At 42.1% G+C, this 22190-nt stretch overlaps 1 protein-coding gene across 22 annotated transcripts in view; it reads right to left on the reverse strand.

Moving 5' to 3' along the window:
* Positions 1 to 22190, reverse strand: part of TCF7L2 (transcription factor 7 like 2) — a 227750-nt gene that overhangs the window by 74308 nt on the left and 131252 nt on the right. The window lies entirely within an intron of this gene.

The following is a 22190-nucleotide window of genomic DNA, read 5'->3' on the forward strand; positions in this document are numbered from 1 at the left end:
GATTCTCTCATCCAGGAATATCTGTGGTCATGCTGGACCACGGATGTTGCTGAACCAGAAAATCCTGGATTTGGGAGGTACAACCTGTACTTGAAATAGAATCCAGATGTCCTGGCCTCCAGTCTCCTGTTCTAACCATGTAAAAACAAAACATGTCTGAATATTAAGTTGGGAGCATAACTGCTCCATTAACATTCCCCATTTAAGGCTGTGTCAGTGGCTGCTTTTACCACGCCATTTCTCTGGGTCATTCGACTAGCAGTTAACATTTACTCCAATCAAACATTTAGCTCAGGAATAGTTTTGTTTTATTCCAAAATGGAATTTTCTATTTAAATAAAAAAGTACACAAGGGGCAAAAAAGATTTAAATAACTACAATTTTTTGTTATGGTTCACTGTTACCATCCCCACCCTCACCCCACAAAAAGGTGAGATGTGAGAAAAATGTTTAGTCAGAGTGTGGGGAAAAATACCAGAAAACAGGTGTGCTGAGTAGATGCAGTAACAACTTTCCATGGTTTTTTCTGTAATTCACTACCCACAAACAAATGCATACAACACATCATAATAACAGTTTAAGAAATGAACTAGAGTGTACCAACAGTCATAGAATAACTATTATAGTTTAGAAAATAAATACACATATGTATTTCATATGTACATTCATAATTCGTGTGTGTGTGTGTGTGTGTGTTGGCAGAACTTCTGTTCATTTGAAATTTTTTCCACATAAATATAATATTTTAAATGTGTGGGTGAGTGTCTGCTAAATGACTCTCAATTATTGGGCTTGGAATATCAGGCTCCCAGCATATGGAACATGCAGAGAGCAGCGGAAGGTTCTTCACAACAAATGTAAATGGAGTTTCGTTTTTATTGTTGCTCGTCATACTCCTGAACCTCTAATTCTGAAGTGTGTGCTCATATTTGCCCTGAATAACCAGTAATTGTCACCTACATTTGTGGTGAAGCTGGAATGGCTTAATCACTATGCAATTATACACAGGCTGACCATCCAAAGCTAACGGAGTGGAAGTGTCTATTTAAGGCTTGGCTCTGACCAGGAGCTGCAGCTCTCAATTCTTACTTAAGTCAAATGCAGCTGGGGTATTTAGCAGATTGCTCAAAAGACTGAGGTGCTGTGCTTGTGCAGCAAGAAGTTAACAGGAGATGAATGACTTTTAGGCGCTGAATCACTGTTCATATCCAATTACTGATCAAGTTTTATATCTGGTGTATACTCGCACACACTTTACACTTCCATATGTGTGTACACATTTGAGAATTTTAAAGTGCTTCGCAAATATTAATGAAGCCGCATCACGTCTGGGAGATAAAGGCATGGAAATAGTCAGAACTTCACTGAAGTCAACAGGCTAGAATACTTTTTCTGTTGAGGGTCTTGTACCATTGTAAGTGAATGATATTTCCATTTCACAGATGTATACACTGATGCACAGGGTAATAATGGGGCTTGTCCAAGATCCTACAGTGACATAGTATTCCCTATATCATTAAATAATACATCTCATTTATGTAATTCAGGCCCAATGGGCTTGGGGATTCCAAGGTATTGAGGATGGTATTCTACTGGGGATACTTATTCCACAGTATTAAGAAAAATTCAAACACAAGCCACCACTGTCCTACATTAGCTTCCCACTACCCCTCCTCCCCACTGCAAAAAAAAAAAATCTTAATGATGCCCACGGGGTGCCAATAAGTTTAACTACAGAGAGTCATTTTTGTTAATGGAATTCTCACTGATTCAGTTTGAGTTGAGAGGATGAGAGAATCTTTCACTGTGTTTTTCTAAGGCAAATATTTGGTGCTTTCATCTCCCTGAGCTTTAACATACAATCTGTCACCAAAAAAAACCATTTATATAGGAGTTCATGGGAAACATAGCATGTTTCAGATGGCAATCAAGGGAGGGGGAAATCTATTATATTGCTCAGAACTGCAGTTCACAGAAATTACAATGCAAACCGCAAAGGTAGATTTAATTCCATGTACAGGAAGTACAATGCCACAATTCCATCCTAATACCTTATTCCCTTTTCTGTTACACTCACATTTAATTAATGGGGGGGGAGGGGGGGGGAGGTTTGAAAGTCCAGGAAACACTATTTATGAGTCTACACATTCTCATTTGCCACCCATTCATTATTAGAACCCTGCAAATATCCACTTTACAGCTGCAGGTATCCGCATTGTGACTGTAGATATCAACGGCTCATTTTTGCAGATACGGATATAAATTTGGTATCTAGAACCCTGCAAATTTGCAGGTCGACACACCTAATTTTTGTGGCTACAGATGAGGATACAAAATTTTGTATCCATGCAGGGCTCTGCCCATTATATTAAAAAAGGGATAGGCTGGGAAACAGAAATTCTAAGGTCTCTGAATTGTGCAGTATGGTTTGCAAGCTCTTAAGGGCAGAGGCCCCTGCTATGTTTTAAACAGTACCAAGTGCACTACTGATGACTTAGACATATCATTAATACGCCTATTATACAGCCATGTCCACTTATTCCAGAGTTAAACTATTTTTCTGGCACAGAAAATTAAGAGCATACTTGCACAGCTCCATCTAATCACCACCCTCAGAGAAAAGGGGCAGCCACACTCTTGGTATGTGGGCTACAAAATCGTTATAAATAAAGGGTCTTGGCAAAGCGGCCCAGAAACTGCCGCTATTCTCAACCCACCCGTCAACTGCTAACTATCTTCTTGGCCACCCCCCTCTTTTAGTTCTCTTTTTACTTTTCTCTTTTGGCATACCAGCCTCGGCCATTATGTTTGCTTTGTGCTTTGCGAATCTCTTGTCTCCCTCTTCCCCTATTAACAAGGAGCACCAACAGGAGCCAACGGAAGCAGGGGAGTGGCTGCCACACTGCCCTGCAGCTGCTGTGCAGAGGGGCTACATATAAACATTTCAAATGCAGGGCAGGGTATTGTATAGGGCAGCGTTAGGGGTAAAAGAGGGCTGGCTGCACTCTGGCCATTGCTGATCTACTCTCATAACTTGAAAATTCACTAGAAATGTTCTGGGTACTTTTCCTCTCTCCTTTTTAAAAATACTGGTTGCACAACACCATTTATTAACCTCACACAAGGCATCCTTCTTCTGATTCTACTCACTTACATTATACTGCTTTTCTAGTTGTTTAGCATCTGACCGGAGCTAGCTGTGAAGGGGAAACTGTTTTGAAACTGCCGCTAATGCCATCTGAATTTTTTGTGACAATACTTTGTGCTTCTCTGAGGATCTTAAAGTGCTAACAGTTAACTAATTCAGCTTCAAGATACCTGTCCTCTAGAGATGGATTATCTTTATGGGCACAGATGGGGAAACTGAAACACAGCCGCTAAATCTCTTGCCTTAGGTCAAAGAACACATTGGTAGCAAAGATCTTGATCTTCATCAAAGCAAAAGATCATTCTTTGTCTCTTAAAGCATCTTTCATTATTGTTCTTCAATTAAATACTGGTACTGTCCAGCCAGAATCTCTCTGAACACACAGTCAGCTGGTGACATTAGTATATTTGTTTTACTCTATACCTTTGTACCTCCCCTCCTCTGCACTGGCTTATGCATTGGATCAGCTCGCCAGTTTTTTAGTCATCTAAAATGGCAAGTCTCCAAGTAATTACAAAGAAAGGGATTAGATTACACAAGAATTTACATGTTGAAGACGGCGATTACCTTTCTGAGCCAAGCTTACTGCAGAACCTTTGTCCACCACTTACTCAAGTGTGACCAGCATGCGGACGGGATTCTCGGAGATTGCTACTCCTGTTTCCTAGATGAGGCGTATTTCCCCACTCCCACCAAAAACAACACATTCCACAAGCCATCAAACACACTTCACTCCATTTATGTCACATCAGAGGAACACAACCAGTGGGTTTTATTGTAAAAATAATAATGATGCTGGTACTCCAGGGGAAAAGTTGTTAAGAAAAAAAAAAAAAGCCAAGGTGGGGCCGGCATTGCCCTTTTAAGAGATGCAGCCCCTTTAAGACACATGGCTCAGCTAACGATAGGACATTTGCATACAGAGGTGCCGGTACGCTCCATTCTTTCCAGGTAAGCTCTGACTGGAGGTGCCGATACTGCATACCGGGCAGTACCTTCACAAAAAAAGCACTGGACACAACCATCCCATAAAGTTTGTTTTGAGGGGGTGGGTTGTTTGGTTTTGTTCTTGGCGGGGGGGAGGGGGTGGTTACATCTAGTGAGTGGGAATTTATTTTGGTTCAATGGAAATATGAAGAACAGAGATCTGTGAAATTGCCACACATAAGACATTCTCATATTGGTGCACGTCTGAAAACACAGTGGGGGACCCGCACTGTGGCCCTCTCCAGTGATTTTGGTTCATCCGCCTTGCCAGACGTAAGAACAAGCAAGCATTTTACTGCAGTGCCGTAATTACAAATTTTAAGAAGGGCAAGAATTACCAGAGTGGAAGGGAAGGAGAGTCAATTTCCTTATAGTCTCTTCCTGCACGTCATGAAGCTCCTAGTGCTCACTCCAGATAGCAACAATTGCTCTCAACCTTCCACTCCTTTGTAGATAATAAGAAAAAGAAGTGTTATTGCCACAATTCCCAGTCTTAGCATGTTTGCTGTTAATGGGGTGTCATGTGGGACTGAAGGGTTTACATAGCCTGAAGTTCGGATCGGCCACTGTGCATTTATATGGACACATGGTACCAAGTGCCATAAACTTGCAATAGGCACGCGACTAGGGAAGGATCCAAAGCAAGCCATTTTGGAGGACTGAGCCTTTGGGTTGTCCCAGACTACTTTCCAGCCCCCTGCTGAGTCATGAATTTTACACCCACACAGTGCAGCATCCACACCGGCATTCCTGTCAACCATTAACTTTTTTTTTTTTTAATCAGAAAGCTGTATTTTTTTTCTTTTAAAAACAGCTTTGCAGCGTCTCCAAGTGGCCAACTGTACCAATTGTTCACACTGATGCAAAATGCAGCCTCCTCTCTCACCCTTCCTTTGGGTGAGTTAATAATGACAACTGATTTACCACGTACTTTGAGTTGTGTTTATTTTTCCCTGGCAGCTCTGAGCCAACCAATTTCCAGTCTGCTAGTAAAAGCGTGCGTCTCCCCCATCACTTCAGCTTGCTGGAAATGTAAACCTGATCTGGTACCGATGACACACACTAAAACGAATGCCTCCTGATGGAAGGCCCTTGTGATCACCCTTGACCCCAGTCCTGTAGATCACGTTAAACCCAACATTATCTCCCTGCCAACTTTGTTTTTCCTAAGAGGTAAAAGATTGATGTGGGAGCCTAGGCTAGAGTAAAAAGCTTGTCAGGCAAAGGTGACTGGAGACGGGAAATGGGAAGAACAGGGCAGAGATATGCTACTCATATCCCTCCTCTCTCTCTCTTCATCCCTCCTCTTCCTCCTTACTAGAAAAAATTTAAAATAAATAAATAAATGAGCACAAAAGAGAAGCTGCCATTTCAGGTGAAACAACTAAGCCCAGAGTGAGCGTAGAGTCCTTCGCTCTCCCCACAGGGAGAGCGAATACTCCTTTAATATCCCAGTCATCTAAATAAGCGGGTTGTGCCCACGAAAGCTCATGATACCATCCACACGTTCTGTGGTGCGACTAGACTTTAAGGCGCTACTAGACTATTCGCTGCTTTCGAAGTTCACCTCCCAGGATTTACTTGTTGATGGGAAGTGGAAGAAAACAGTGGGCCTGAGCTTGGTAAAGTACAAAATAGTCTTCTTTAGTGGGAGGGTGCAGGTGTATGCCTAATTTCAGCTTTTTCTTCCCTTTGAATAGCAGGAATCTAGGGACCCGAGCACTGAAGTTTTAGGCTCATGCTTCATGGCTTAAAGACATCCTTTCCTTTTAGACCAGAGGTGCGGAATCTCAGGATGTGGCCCCCGGCTCACCTGAATCCCACCCCCTAGGCTCAGGGCCCTCCAGCCTCCCTACTTTCCTACCGTGGGGCTGGAGCACGCACAATTTACTAGGCTGCTCCCCCCACCCCCCCGAGGCTCCAGTGTGCCAGGGGAAGGTGAGGAGTGTCTCTCTCCTCAGTTGGGGGCCATGTCAGTGAGGTGGGGGTTTTTCCTCACTTGTGAGCAGCCCCTAACTGACCCAAAAAAGGTTCTTCCCCCTGCTTTACACAGACTATCACTGCCTACTGCTGGGCACTATGAGCTGGGATTGGCTACTGCCAGTTAGCCAGTAAAATGGGTTTTTACATCTCTATCTGGTTAATCATGATGTTTAAATGATTAACCGATTAAGGGGGGGTGGCTAGACTGCCCTTCCCACCCCAACTCCTCGCCACAGGCAGGGGCTGCTGCAGCCTGGCCAGTGAAGCCCCTGCCTGCAGCACACCCACTTTGGATAGGGGCTGCTCTGATAGAGTGGAACATCCCTGTCCTGCCCACAGCAGGTGGGGAGCTGCTCCAGCCCCCCACTAGCTAACTAAACTGGTTAACCTTTCCTTACTGCCAGTGACAGGCAATGGTCTCACGTTCCTCATAGTGGCAGCAGGTTTAAAACAAACAAAAGGAAGTTTTTCTTCACTCAGTGCACAGTCAACCTGTGGAACTCCTCGCCAGAGGATGTGGTGAAGACTAGGACATTAAGAGGGTTCAAAAAAGAGCTAGATAAATTCATGGAGGTTAAGTCCATCAATGGCTATTAGCCAGGATAGGTAGGAATGGTATTCCTCACCTCTGTTTGTAAACGGGTGACAGGAGTGGGATCATGTGAAGATTACCTGTCGTGTTCCCTCCGTCTGGGGGATCTGGTATTGGCCACTGTCATTAAATGGCATGCTGGGCTGGAGGGACCTTTGATCTGACCCAGTATGGCTGTTTTTATGTTCTTATGCAGTGGGGCACTCTCAACCAACCCACTCTAGCTGACTGATGAGCAACACTGGTGGGACCCTAAGAAAGCCACAGTCCAAACAGCAAAGCGTTCCCCCACCAAATAAATGTGAAAATAGAACATGGTTCTTCTGTTTTCCCAAGAAAGAGAGGCATTTTCATTGCTCTTGGAATGGAATAAAAATTAAAAAAGGAAGCCCTCTTAAAATGGACCAAAATTAATGTAGATGGTGAGCAAGGACCAGGCACATGGAAGGGTTAAGAGATAGAAATACTTAATACAATAATGTTCTTAAACTTAAGATCATGCCTACGCTTAAACCCCTATCGCATCACAGCTGCCGCTGCACTGTTCTAGCAGTCCACTGCAGATGAGAGGCTGTCAATATGGGCCACATCTGGACCGACAGACACTTTTGAACACACCCCAAAACTTTTTTATTTACACATAATCATCCATATTGGGGTTTTAGAAGTTCTTTCTCCGGAGTCTGGACCTTGAGCAAGAAATTTAGACCTGGACAAAAAATAAGTGACTGTTCCTGCTGCAGGCAGTATCTATGCAGACGGGAAGGATGATTTTGCCAGTGGAAATAATCCTCCCAGAGAGGTGGTAGCTAGGTCGACAGAATTCTATCAATTTGTCTACACGATGGGTTGGTTCCGGATAGGTGGGTTGCTCCAGGAGTGTGGATTTTTCACATATAAATACAGCTCTTTTAAAAAGCGTTTCTATCTATATTAAACAAAACACTAAGATGTGTTTTACAACTCCACCACCACATGTAAGCATATTACTGGGCCAGAGAGATGGAAAGGGAAAGCAACTGTATGAATCAAGGATTAGGACTGGACCTACTAATTCATTTGTAACTCTTGAACTTTTGTATCCTGGGTTATAAAGAAGATGTTCAACTCACAAAGCAGGAGTGGCAGGGGAGGGCAGTTGTGGACTTAGCCCTTTCAGCAGCCAAGCTAATAATGATAAAGTGTAATTGGAAAGAATTGTCATCCACCTTGATGGTGATCCAGGAATGATGGCCTCTCTTTATGAAATGTTTCATGCCTTGCAAATAATAAACACCCGCTTAAATAGTCATCAGAATTCAAATATATGAAGTTACAAGAACTGAACTGAATATGTAAACTTTCTACAGGTCCTTTCTTTTAAGAAATAGTTGGCAGGTAAAAGCAGTGTGCTCTGGCTCTAGCAATTATATCTAGCCATATTTCAGTGTTTATACGTGTTTAAAAGAAAACATCCCTTCCCCCCCAAAAAAACCCACAACACCTTTGTAGGGCATGCTGTAGAAAAATCAAATGATTTGTATCATTTCCCAGTGAAAATTCCTATACACACCCATTCCTAGTATATAATATACACATATACTGACAATGAAGAGGATAATTGGGCAATAAATTGTGGAAATGTGATAAATTGCATTCATCGTGCACCTTTGATTACCTTCTCTGCTCTCTCTGCTAGGGCTGTTTTGAAGATTAAAAGAGAAATGGTCAAACAGCAATTTGTTTTTCTCCTCCAGCTACCACAGAAATGTTTACTTCCACCTTTAAATTTGCTTTTTTTTCTCCCAAATCAGCACAAAATAAGCAATACTCCATCCTGCTCTAGAAAGAGGTTAAAATACATTAGCTTAGGAACTAACATGGTGAAAAATAGGTACTTTATACTAGGGTTTTGACTGTGTAATGTATAAATGGTTAACCAATGTGCATGGGCTCATCGGATAACCTTTACAGTTACACGCAGCCCTCTCCCCCTCTCCATGGGTAGGTGGGCAGACCTGCTGAAAATTTCAGTGGAAATACATGTACAAAAATAAACGCATTTTAGCATCTCTGCTTTATACAATATGATTGCTGGGATTCCCTTTCCAATGCTACGTTGTGCATATTTGTTCCAACCCATAGCAGCAAAAGTAGTAAGATTCTGTTCATCATGATTAATGGGGAGCAGAGCTGAAGAGAGTCCTTCTGCCTGTAGTGGGCTGAGAATTTTAGACAATGGGCAATAAGAATATTCAGTCCCACTTCTAACTCACTCTAAAAAAAAGTTCATTAAACTACCCTTCTCACAACTAATCCCAGTGAGACAGAACAAGCCTGTTCGTTATCGCTAACGGCCTTGCTCTTGGGGCAATTATAGCTGCATGGCTTTGTGTCTTGTCTTAGTACCCACCCGATTGCTGTCATTATTATAACATGGTAAATGACCAAAATGCAATTACTTAGGGAGGGCTTCTTTTTAAATCACTATCAATAACTAAACAAAAAAGAAGTGAATGATCCATTTTTCTACTATATTTACTTTCTTAGCAATATTTACACAAATGATTTAACACTCATAATGCAAGGTGGAGAGACATTTCTTACTATCTCAATGGGGGAGGGTGACAAGAACAGGATGGATGGAAGCCACACACACACACACACACACACACACACACACACACACACACACACACTCTCTCTTCCCCCCGCCCCCCACACACACACTTCCCCCACCCCCCTCTAAATTGTAAGATCAGCACTGCATGGCAGAAACAGAGCCTGTTTGGATGTGGGATTCCAGTTAAACATAAGGGGCACGCCTAACTACGGGGTTTTTTCGAAAGAGGATATGCAAATTCCACAGGGAATCTGCATATCTTCTTCCGATCTCACTTTCGAAAGAGGATCTTTCATATGTGAAAGTAGTCTGAAAGCGGTTTTTTCAGGGAAAAAACTCTTTCAAAAAAACCCACGTAAACCTCCTTTTTTTCCCCCGAAAAAGGTTTTTTTTTTTTCCTGAACCCCCCCCCCCCCCCCCCCCCCCGCCCCATCCAGACTACTTTCACTTTCAAAAGATCCTCTTGCAAAAGTGAGATCAGAAAATGATATGCAAATTCCACAGGAAAAATCTTTTGAAAAATCTACATAGTCTAGACTCTAGACATAGCCACGGCTATTTTACTAGGTATGTTTGTTAATGGCAACCATACAAGTCCGTACCTATGAGCCTGTTCACTGGCCTATGTAAAATGAATTGGTGCTTTCAGTCTACTTCTTGGTATCATTCTCAAATACAAGCCAATTGTAAAGGGTGGGTGAAATTTTGGCCCAGTGAAGGTGATGGCAAAACTCACGTGGATTTCAATTAGGCCAGGATTTCACCAGGTGTGTCTGCTGAGAAACACCCAGGAGCGAGCAAAGGAATGAATGGGAAGGGAGACTGAATTACCTCCTCCTCTAAGCCTGGGGTCATGATGCAGAGGAAGCTTTATGGCTCTTGCCTGTAGTGCACTGGTTCAAAGTCCTTTGTTTAATTCACAGGTTTTCAAGCCAGCAGCTTTCACAAACATTTACTTCATTCAATTACCTTCATTGCTCCAGTTGCATCACCCAAAATATCCCCAAGGGGATGTTAAGAAACAAAATCCATTCATATTGGATCTGTCGGAGCAATGTGGAGGAAAGATACACATGAAGATCTATGAATTCTATGGAGGGGCTACGGATAAAAATTATGTTCCATAAATGGACTAAGACAACACAGCAGACGGCCACTACACTCTATACTACAGAGCACAGTGAAAGCTAAATTCCAAAAATTGAACCTGGAAGATTTCATTATAGGTTGAACTTCTCTAGTCCGGTACCCTCACGTCCTGACTGGTGCTGAACCAGAGAATTTGCCGAACCACGGGAGGCCAATATTGTCTAGCAGCAACACCATCACTTCCACTGCTTGCTGGGCTCTTAGGAGACATTTAGGGGTAAATTAGAGCTAACTAACAGCACACAGCCAGGACTGGTAGCTGTAAACAAACTTTATGGTATCACAGGAAGCTTGGCCACACCTACCGTAAGTAGACATCCGCATAACTAAAATCACGCTGGACCACGGATGCTGTGGAACTGGACTGTGTTGAATTAAAGAGGTACAACCTGTGGTAGTAAATTGGCACAAAAATAAATAGGAGCCAACAAATAACCTAGAGGTTAGTCCCCAAAACAGCAGGCGGTTTTAGAACTGTAATAAGTCCAAACCATTTTGAAATAGATGACAGAACATTTTAAAGGCATCAGAGTTGTAAGCAGATCTATTGCCTCCAACTCAATCTGGGGAATATTTTCCAGTACCAGGTTGTCCAAATGACAAAATGTTACCCCTTTTCTTTCGGATAGTGAATTCTGTGTGTGGAGCAGTGGTAATTAGGAGTCCAAAGTTGTAACTGAAATATAATAATTTGATTCATGATAGGATTTTAATTGAGCAGAACACTAGATGAAAACAATCCAGCCTTCACTGAGCTCAACTTCCAACATCGATGGCAAGATCTCAAGTGACAATTCACTCAATCAATGAAATGCAAGTTAGAAGCATTATATGACTGGAACAAACCCAGTGGCAGATTACTCATAAGATACAGGGCTGTTTCTAGCAGCATCAGGAAGCCACCCTCATTAACTCTGCAAAATGGTTAAATAAACCATAGGGAACTTCTTTCATAGATAAAGATGATAGATTTGTTTTTGTCAACAGCATTTGGGCACTCTGCTTTTATGCCTGGTCATGAGTATTCAGAGAAATCCTGGACAGAACTGTAACAGACAACGTTCTATTTGTTTTTCCTTCTCGGGAACAATTATAGCGCCATTAAAATCTGGCAGAGTTCTTGCATTACAGATAAACACAAGTAAATCAATTTGATTGAAAAGAAAGCGTTAACAGTTGCTGGGATTCTGGCAGATTCAGCATATCAACTACTCCGAATTCCATTAGGAAAGAGAGTCCCTTCAGAAAAACCAACAGATTATTTCAGTTCAAACAGATATCCTAGTGGGACACTTTTCCCCCCATCTCTTCAAATTTGTGAGGGAAGATGAGGGGTCAGTGGGAGATATATATAAAAACAGAGAGAGCGAGAGCCTGAAATGATTATTTTCAGGGCCAACTGTATTACAGTCTAGCATAACACCTTACTGGGAACATGAACAAATTAGAACTGTTAGCGATAAGGAGGACTTGTCCGTTTCGTCAGAACTGGCCTTCACAGGGCCAACATGTACATATTCAATCAGACCACAGAGCCATGGTTTATCTAAATGGCAAAGGAGGGGTCAAAAAGTCCATTCATGTAACATTTGGTTAATAAATAAATAATGGCATACTATCAGTAGATCTAAAATATCACTGCTATGCTATCCAGGAGTTTGTATGCAAGAGAAAGAGAGAGGGTGCTCTTCCCCCATATGAACCAGGCATAAGTGGCCTCTTAAGTGTATTGATCTTGCAGGTACATAATCCAGATCTAGGATTTGTCTTTACTGCAAAATTAGCCTTGGCTACCTGGAATCTGGGCCTGAGATTCTTAGGATTTGTCTTTACTGCAAAATTAGCCTGGGCTACCTGGAAGCTGGGCCTGAGAACTAGGGATGTGAAGGACTCGTCAACTATCCAATAAGCAAATGCTTATCCGACAGTCGAAAGGATAGTCGACTAATTGCTTCTCTCTCCCCCTCCCCCCGCCTCTATCAGATAGAGGGAGTGGGGGTGAGGGGGGAGGGAGAAGCAGCAGTGCCAAACAGAGCCTGGGGTCAGCTGCTCCGTGCGGCGCTGCCGCTTTGAATGCTGTGGGGAGCCCTTACCGCATTTCAAAGCGGCAGCACCACATGGAGCCCAGGATCAGCTGGGGACTCCCATTTGACCTGGGACTCTGTGCAGCTGATGCTTTGAAACAGCAGTGCCACACGGAGCCCAGGGTCAGCAGAGGAGTCCCCAGCTGACCCCAGGCTTCGGCGCTTTCGCCTGTGAACCCCTAGGGCTGTTGCTACACTTCAAAGGGAGAGGCACCCTATCGACTAATCGAATAGTCGATGCAAAATGCATCGACTATTCAATGAGTCAATTACCAGATACTTAACATCCTTACCGAGAACTCTGACTGGCCTAGTCCAGGTGTGAGCAGGCACATTGCAGAGCCATATCCCCATTATTGTGTCATCGCAGGTCCTGCACCCCCTTGTTTGCAATTCTAGGACTTCTACGGGCCTCTCTCATGCTTCCTTCCACTCTAGAGAGCTAAGCCACTCTGTGAGTCTATCCCCAGGCTCCATGGGAGAGCTCATCTGTCCTTCTGGGACATTGTGGAAAGGCACTGGAAAACTATCACACTTCGGGTACGTTGAGACTACAGGCTTTTGTCGACAGAAGTTTCGTCGACAGATACTGTCGACAAAGCTTCTGTCGACAAAGAGCATCTAGACTACATCCAGTTCTGTCGAAAAAGCGAGCCGCTTTGTCGACATGAGAATGTAGACGCAAAGGACAGTGTAGATGCAATAACGCCTTCTGTCAACAGAACTCTGTCGACAAAAGACATTATTCCTTGTAAAATGAAGTTTACTGCCGTCGACAAAACTGTTGCATTCTGTCAACGTTTTGTTGACAGAACTTGGCGGTAGTGTAGACGTAGGTATAGTTTTGTCGACAAAAGTCCACTTTTGTCGACAAAACCTTGTAGTCTAGACACACCCTTAGATAAGTAACCTACTTCCTTCCTGCAAAGTTGGAGTGTCAGGAGCCCAAGAGAAAGCAGCACATAGGATACAACCCACAACCCCAGCTGGGCCAAGTAGCCCAAGCTGAAAGCACTACCAAACTTGGGGGGGGGGGAAGGATTTGTGTGTGGATTTTGGGGGGAGGGACAGGGGAGCAGCTAGGGCAATCTGATTAAGAGTACATACTAACTGCAGTGTAGACATGTCCCTAGTTTTGAGCTTTAAATAGAGGACAATCCTGTTTCGAAAGTGATCAAAGCAGCTCTGCAAATATGAGAAAGGTATAAACACCTGAATGCAGAAGAGTTCTTTAGGATGATGCAAGAGGGGATGACAGCAGTCACAGAATTAAATTGAGCAAAGATATATTTAACTGAAACATGTAAATACAGACTGGATAATGCGTTTGAGCATATGCTATAGCAACCAGCCTCAAACTGGTACAAGCATAAATTGAATATTTTAGTGTTTCCCATGTTTAATTTTATCATAGTTTAGTTGCTAAGTTCCATGGCAGCTTAGAACATGGTGTCAGGACTACTTTGGCCAATTAACTGAGCTCTCAGTTCTCACAGGGGAAATCTCTCAAATAGTAAGTGACTTCTCCTTTAAAAAAAAGTTATTTGATTTTCACAGAATATTATTTAATTAGTATTCAAATATGCAAAAGCATTTCCACAAAGTTCTCTCTCGTACACATGTGCTCAAACGCATACATCAAGTACTGAGTATATTTGCACATATGGAGAATTTGCAGTGAATTTACTAATTAGATACAAACTAAAAATACTGTTCCCTTTCTAACTACTACGGTATTTGAGCTTGAATAATTTGTTATCCAGGTATAAGTCTGGTCTTTCTGATTGCTATTTTAAAAACTTACGCATCTGCACTGAGTTCTGTCTTTCCTGAGATAAAAGCATGTCCTGAATATACTTTATTCTTCAGGGCTACTAATTTGAGCAGACTTGTCACACCAAGCACAGGGAGTTGTGGAATACTGACATTCTATTGAATTATTTAAGAGAAATTAACAATGTTTCATATCGTAGGCGATTGCTATTTGTAGGAAAAACATGGCATAGTTCTTTCAAGAGTTAAAAATTATAAGCATCCCAATGAAGGGGGAAAAAAAAGATACTGGCTGATTGTGTGAGACTTTGTTGGGTGCTAATACTCATATTTTTTATTCTGCCTCCTTAGAGATACCTTGGACACAAGGCCTGCTTATTTTATTCCCATCTGTGGGTAATTTCAAGCTAAATCATTCCTTTCTGCAGCCATGTATATAAAGAAAAAAAAATTAGGACAAAATAGCCAAAGATTTTAACCTCTGGAACCTACTCTTGTTACTTGCCAGCAGGAGGGGGTTTCTAAACCACAGGAGGTGCTATGCCCTTGTCTACACTAAATGGAAGATCGCTGCGGCCGTGATTGATTTTCCAGAGTTCGGTTTAGCGGGTCTAGTTAAAACTCACTAAATCAAACACAGAGGGTGCCCCAACCAGTGTCTGGTATTCCTGCTATTCTATGAAGCTGAATTGCGTAACTTGAGCACTGTTGTCCAACTCTGCATCTCCCAGTAAATTGATGGGAATACAGTTACCTGTAGGCTTCCAGGCCTCCAAAACACACACTGAGCAGAAGCTGCAATTCCCTGGCTCCAAATTCCCTTTTAGATTCATAGCACCCTCATCTCTGAAGGGAGCAGAAGTTATGAAGCAGGAATTCTTGATAAAACAGGCATTAACTTTTATCACCAGGTAATAAAGGATGACATGACTAGATAGGGTCCTGTTCTAGTCTTAAAATCTGCTACTGGAATTTGGACAGGAAAGTACATGCGTATGCTGAGGTGGCAGGAAATGCTTCATAAAGCATCTGCTCATGACTCTGCCCAGCTGACTCCCAAAGCCTCTCCCCCTCAGATCCAATTGTGTGGGGTTCATGTAAAATGGGATTTGCAAGCCCAGGGGAATTTGAGAACTGCTCTCAACATTGATAGATAAGGCTTCCACCATTTCTACATCCAAAACACAGAGATAATGTGGCCTGGTTCCCACATAAAAAAATGACCTTTAGGAAATGGTTTCACAAAATAGGAAAACAATGACCCCATCCTCCATGTATGATCAGGTGAACCCTTTCGGGACCTGCATCATAATTGTGTTGCAAACCTTTCCAGGGAGACTAGCACAAGACTAGGTGAGCCAGGAAGTGCGAGCCACTAACCCACGACAAAACTAGGGCTACTTTCTGATGTTGGTTAGAATTCACCTCACTGAATAAGAGGAAGATAAAGATGGCCATGCACAGAAGCTCGTTAGTAAAGTAACCCACAGATCTACAATACTGGGCCTAAAAGCCAAGTAGTAGTACTTGCACCATATACTAATAGTTGAGGACAACTATCCTAAGAAGAGCTGTAACCGGTGTAGATTGATTTGGTACGTAGCTGCCAAATGGTGAAAAGGAAATATTTTTCTGAAGCTTTACTGGAGTCTTTCAAATGATGAGAAATACAAGTTAGCATTGAAGAGAAATCGGCGCTATAGGGTGTAATAGCTCATTGGTAAACAAAATGGTGAGTCAACCCTGCATGGGAGGCTAAGAACTAAAGATTACTATGAATTTATGGCTAACATAGCCCTACTTTTCTTACTCACGGCAGTGACTCATTTTCCACCTCTAGGGAGGGGGCAGCTATTAGGTAGCTATTAGGTTTGTCCCACCTACTTGATAAGAATGGGATTTGACATGCACTTGATTTGTGGTCAGCGTTTCTAGAACAAATACACAGGAGGAGACCGAGGGAAAGATTTTCAAGGCCAAAAGAGCCAGGACAGTAAAACTCTAGAAAAAGACACACTCACCTACGTAATACACACAACATGCATTGACACATATGTAACCATTACATACATTTAAATATATAATGCCCATCAGTGTGTTCACATCTACACATATATAGAAGGATATCAGGGTCATATTGTAGCATCAAATGATAAGATGCATTTACCGTGCAACTTTGGCCAATTTACTGCACCACGCCTGCTAATCCACCTCCACCATGACTATTTCTGGTCTTCCAACTCTGAGCAGCTTTAAGCAACTGGCAAAGAAACGCTTTCTTCCCACCACTAAAGGTAAGGTTTCCTATAAAATAGGCTCATCTGATGTTCAAGACAGACTCTAGTCAGCTATGAATGAGTGGCATGTTTAATGCCCAATGTTTCTAAGCCCAGCAGAGCTAGCAAAACAAGCTTTATATCACTGAAAGGGAGAAATTTATAAGAGCATGTGCTTATATTGTTGGAAGAGCCCAAGCTATCAGATCTTAAAACTCTGTAATTATTGCATGGAAAGGCAATTTTACATTAGTTTTGGAGGTTTCTAAAATGTACATTAATATTCTCTCCTTGTGATCGATACAGTGGATCCATGTCAATATACAAACCTCTTTTTACAGGAGAGTGCCAAAGAAAATTATCACCCAATACATTTTGTAAACCTTTTAAAAAATGTTTAGGAGAGAGAGCTCTATATTACTTAGCACTGCATTACTCATGTAATGTATACATCCCAACATCATGATAATGAAACGTGTGTAGTACACTATACGCAGCTCCATTACATATCCTCTTTTGCTCATCTTTTATTATATATTATATATATAAAACGTAACACATATATAATATGTTTAAAAACCTATAGACATAAGTATTGGCTCCCCTTCCATGAAAAATACAACTCTAGTGATTTAAACTGTGTGGGGTACAGATTATTATTATCCTCATTGTTCAAATGGGGAAACTGAGGCACAGAAAATTAAGCAATGTGATTTTAGTTATACAGTGAGAAAGGAAAATAATCCAAGAGGTCACAGGTTCCTGTTCTAAATACAAGAAATACAAGAGAACATTGGGCCACATTCATTACCGCAGTTCCCCACTAGTGCTCTGTTCAAGGTGAAAAGGAAAAGCTTTTTAAAAGAAAACTGCCTATCCAGAACTGCAGTGAGTGCTCTGCATTCCTCCTGTGCAAATCTTTACCCAAACATGAATGGTTAGGGGGCTAAAGTTGCAGCACAGTCAGAAAAGTTACTTAAAACAGGCACTTTCTTTCCCAACAGAACTGGTTCCTATGTGTATTTACTCTACTGGCAAAGGCCAAGGACAACATTTTCAAAAGTGGCTAGTGATTTGGGTGCCCAACCTGACACACATTAAAGGGGTCTTTCAGAGACACCACCCTCTTTTTGAACAGCCACCTTCTGTAAAACTGTCTATAAAGTTTGCCCACCAAAATCAAACGTCACTTTTGAAAATATTAGCCAAAATATTTACTTCTGTTAGCACAACCGCACCCACTAGGCCAGGGTTTCCCAATCTATGGGTCGCCATTACATTTCAAAAGGGTCACCAAGTGTCTCTCCAGATGGCTCTGTCCCCTCTCTGCCCCCTGTTTTTGAATTGCCCTGGGTCACCAAGTCTTCCTGAATTGTCAAAATGGGTCCCCATCTGAAAAGTTTGGGAACTGCTGCACTAGGCAATGGGGAAGCCAACCTATGGGATTCTTCTCTGCTTCACATCTTATCAACAAAACTGCGGATTAAGGATTTGAATACACTAGGAATTGTTCTTATAATTTCTCACCATTGCTGCCGCTGATTCTGTTCTGAGCAGAATTAGATGCACTGTGTAACTGTTTATACTAGTGGCACTGAAGTGGTGTTATAAATGGTGAGAAATATTATAGGGAAAAACTCTTACCCTTTTGTTTCAAGTGTAGAATCTTTGTCATTAGTAGAGCTAGGTGAACGCTGAGATCCCAGGCTGAGTTTTCAGGTCTAACAGAGATTTATTTTGCTGGGAAGGAGACACGCAAAATTTTAATTTTGCTTGAAAACTAAGCAAATATGACCTGGAAATCACCATGAGGTGGATGCAGAAAAACACCATTATGCCATGCTTACAGAGTACTTACCAGTGCGGTAAGGGGGTGGGGTGGAAAGGAAAGGAAAGGAAAGGAAAGGAAAGGAAAGGAAAGGAAAGGAAAGGAAAGGAAAGGAAAGGAAAGGAAAGGAAAGGCTTCTCTTTTACCATCACACTTAAAATGATATTTCTTTGAGTTCAACTATCTGATTGTCCTGGATATACGACAGGAATATGGAACCACTGGAAAAGCTTTATAAAAATATTAAAGACATTAAATTAGAAAAATCCCCCTCTGTTCCAAAAGGCCAGTGGATTTTTTTATTTACTTCTCTTTAAAAAAATAAAATGTAACAACATTAAAACATTCCAGTATAAGGCCTTCAATCAGGTCATGCTGATCTAGCTATCTTTAGTTCTCATCAGTGTTACCCACCATGGAAGGTGGTGTACCTTTGATGTGAACTAATTACATTCGAAACATTTTGTCAAACAGCTTAATGTGGATGCCAAATAAGCTCTGTCTGTCTAAACAGGGCTTTAGACAACTTATCACTTTCACTGTTAACTAAGAGCTAAGTTCCACTTCAAATAGAATATTATGCTGAACCAAAGAAGGAGATCTACATATAAAACTTTCTTTCAACCCCTCCTCCTCCCAAGTATTAAAATATCCACATTACGGATTTATATCTGAATACTTTTGGTTTCCCATTATATTGAACAGGAAGGTGTGGGGTCAGGGTGGGGGGGAGGGGAGAGAGATGTGCAGATGTGTGAGTGTATGTGATATATAAGAATAAAATACACAATGCTAAAAGCAAGGTTTCTTTTATCAGATAAAACTATCTACATGACAAGAGAAAGTGTTTTAGGACAAGGCATTCTGTCTGCTGTCTGCAGCATCATTTCAACGTTCCCTCACAAGAATCTTGTTTATTAAAAATGTATTAAAAAGAATGATTATTACAAAACAAAGAACAACAATGAACCTGCCCCTGTGACACACAAGCACACACACCGATTTAAAACCTGTACATAAGGGAAAGCTGTTTACAGAGTCTTGTGAGTGAAAAAAAGTACTTGTTAGAGATTTGGCAAAAGCAAGTCATTTTTGTTTGATTTTTCCCTCCTAGGGGTGGAGCTAAGAGGTTGAAATGGATATACAAAATGGAAACCTGTTATCTGGCTATTGGGATGTCGACTAAATAAATTTCTTGGAGGGTGGCAGGCTCTATTCCTTTCACAAATACTACCTTTGTTAAAAGTGGTTCTCATTCACACACACACCTTTGTTAAAAGTGGTTCTCACAGTCACACACACACACACACACACACACACGTACGTCAGAAGTGGTTCTGCCTCTCTCTCTCTCTCTCTCTCTCCAGTTTCTTTAGTACAAAGTATTAATCAACCCTCTTTGCTGTGATACTGCATAAAATTCTTGCTTTACATTACTGAAAAGGAGAGAACTGTTTTAAGTAACACGGGTAGCCGTGTTAGTCTGAATCTGCAAAAGCAGCAAGGAGTCCTGTGGCACCTTATAGTCTAACCGAAGTGTTGGAGCATAAGCTTTCGTGGGCAAAGACCCACTTTGTCAGCTGCATCTGACGAAATGGGTCTTTGCCCACGAAAGCTTATGCTCCAACACTTCGGTTAGTCTATAAGGTGCCACAGGACTCCTCGCCTGTTTTAAGTAAGTTTCACTGTATTTCATCAAGAAGCCCAAGACATGGTACCTACGCAACTATAGTAACTCAACATAGGAGAACACTTTTGCCAGGTGCACTTCAATTTAAATCCTTCAATAAATCTGCGATCAGTCTACTCCAGGAGTGGGCAATAATTTTTAATGGGGGGGCCACTCTTAAGATTTTGGCAAGTGATCAAGGGCCACATTTCTACTGAGGAGGTTTGGGGTCTGAGACAGAGGTTGGGTGCAGAAGGGAGCTTGGGGTAGGAGACTAGGGTACAGGAAGGGGTGTGGCATCTGAGAGGGAGTTTGGCTAAAGGAGGGGGTTGTGATCTGGGGCAGAAGCTTGGGGTATAGGGTCTAGGAGGGAGTATGGGTACAGGAGAGGATTCTGGCCTGAGGGAGCGGCTCTAGGAGAGGGTGCAGAGTCTGGGAGGGAGTTGTGGCCTGGGTGAAGGGGGTACAGACTGTTTGGGTGATGATTTGGGTCAGGGAGGGAGCCAGAGAGGATTCTGCCATGGGGAAAAAGTGTGAGAGAGGGTGCAGGGTCCGGGAGCGGAGAAGGCTTCACTGGGTGCCCCTGCTACCTGCAAAATATCTCAGCTGCTATTGGTTAGAAACTGGCCAATGGGAGCTGAGAGATTTTGCTGAGGGGCGGGCAGAGTACACCCTTCTGGCCCACCCCTAGTCTACTCAGCCGGTTAGATCACTCACCAGCTTTTGAGAAAGCAAGTCTCTCTAAAAGTTAATTTTTAAGTAATTGATAATACTCGAGTAATAAATCTTAATTAAAGCGTGATTATATTTCTTTTGTGCCTTGGAATTTAGTTAGGTTTATAACAATTGCGGAATTCAGGAGTCCACGTGGTGCTTGCAAACTGCAAAAATGTGTATCCTGTTCCTTCACTGACCACTAGATCCTCTACCTTTCCATGTGGTTTCCTTGACCATTTCGTCCCTCTTTTATATGAGAGAAGACATGAGCCGAGCACGTAGTGGACAGATTAAAGGAACCGTCGTCAGACTAGTGGATGGATTCTCCTTTCCACACCTATCCAGCTCTGTTTCTCCAACTGGTTTGGTCTCATTGATTTCTTCAAACCCCCTAAACTCTAGGTGGGTCTCTCTAATTTACTGTCCTCACTTTGTTCGTTGTCTGCTAGTCCTCTAGTCATCACTAAAAGAAGCCCATAATGTTCACAGAAACAAATTTTAATAACGAAATTTGTCCACCAATCTCCCCATCCAAAGGCACCAGTCCTTGCCAAGTGCAACAGATTAAAACAAATTTTGGACCATGTAAAATGTTTTCGAGTTTTGTTGAGCCAACATACATTAGGAAAGTGAGACTATCAAACTGACATTTTTTAAAACTCTAATATCTCGCTAGGCCTCATCCAATTTGTCTAAAACACTGAGGGAAAGCTCTAATTGCCTGGCATAAGATCACACTTGGTAAGTTTCAAGAAAACTGGTTCAGGTTTGGCAAAACCGGGGAGGTCAACATTGAGCTAATAATGGGGACACACATTCAAATTTAACTATGGACTATTTAGGTGACTGACAGCCAGGTCTCCCCAGTTTAGTTATAAAATCAGCCACTGATTAATTACATGGTTTTAACCTCTCTGGGCCAGAGCTACCATTTAATACCCTATCTTTCCTGGATATTAGTGTACATGGCAAATAATCAACCCTTAGAATTCACTGACGCAGGTGAAGATAAATACCGTGAGTTGATGTTATAAAGAGCTGGATAATTTTATGACCATTAAACAACATGTACAGTTATGTGTATTAAGATAGTAAAAGGCAATCGAAGGCCACACTTTCAGGATGTAAGCTATTTGCAAAAGGCTCAAGAAGACACACCCCAGCTGGTCTCCCTACACACACATCCTGTACTACACCATACTAGTGGGCATCCATTTTCAAAGAATTGTGCTTATGAATAAAGCTATCCGTGTCCTTAAAAGTTGGGGGACATGTTAGCAAGTTATGTTACTGGGACGGGTCAAGGAACTGGGTTATACCATAATCTGGAACATTGTGTATTGGCCACTGCTAGAAGCAAAGATATCAATGGCTCGAGTTAA

This window comes from Pelodiscus sinensis, chromosome 8 (assembly GCF_052426305.1).
Source record: "Pelodiscus sinensis isolate ZL-2025 chromosome 8, ASM5242630v1, whole genome shotgun sequence".
NCBI lineage: Eukaryota > Metazoa > Chordata > Testudines > Trionychidae > Pelodiscus > Pelodiscus sinensis.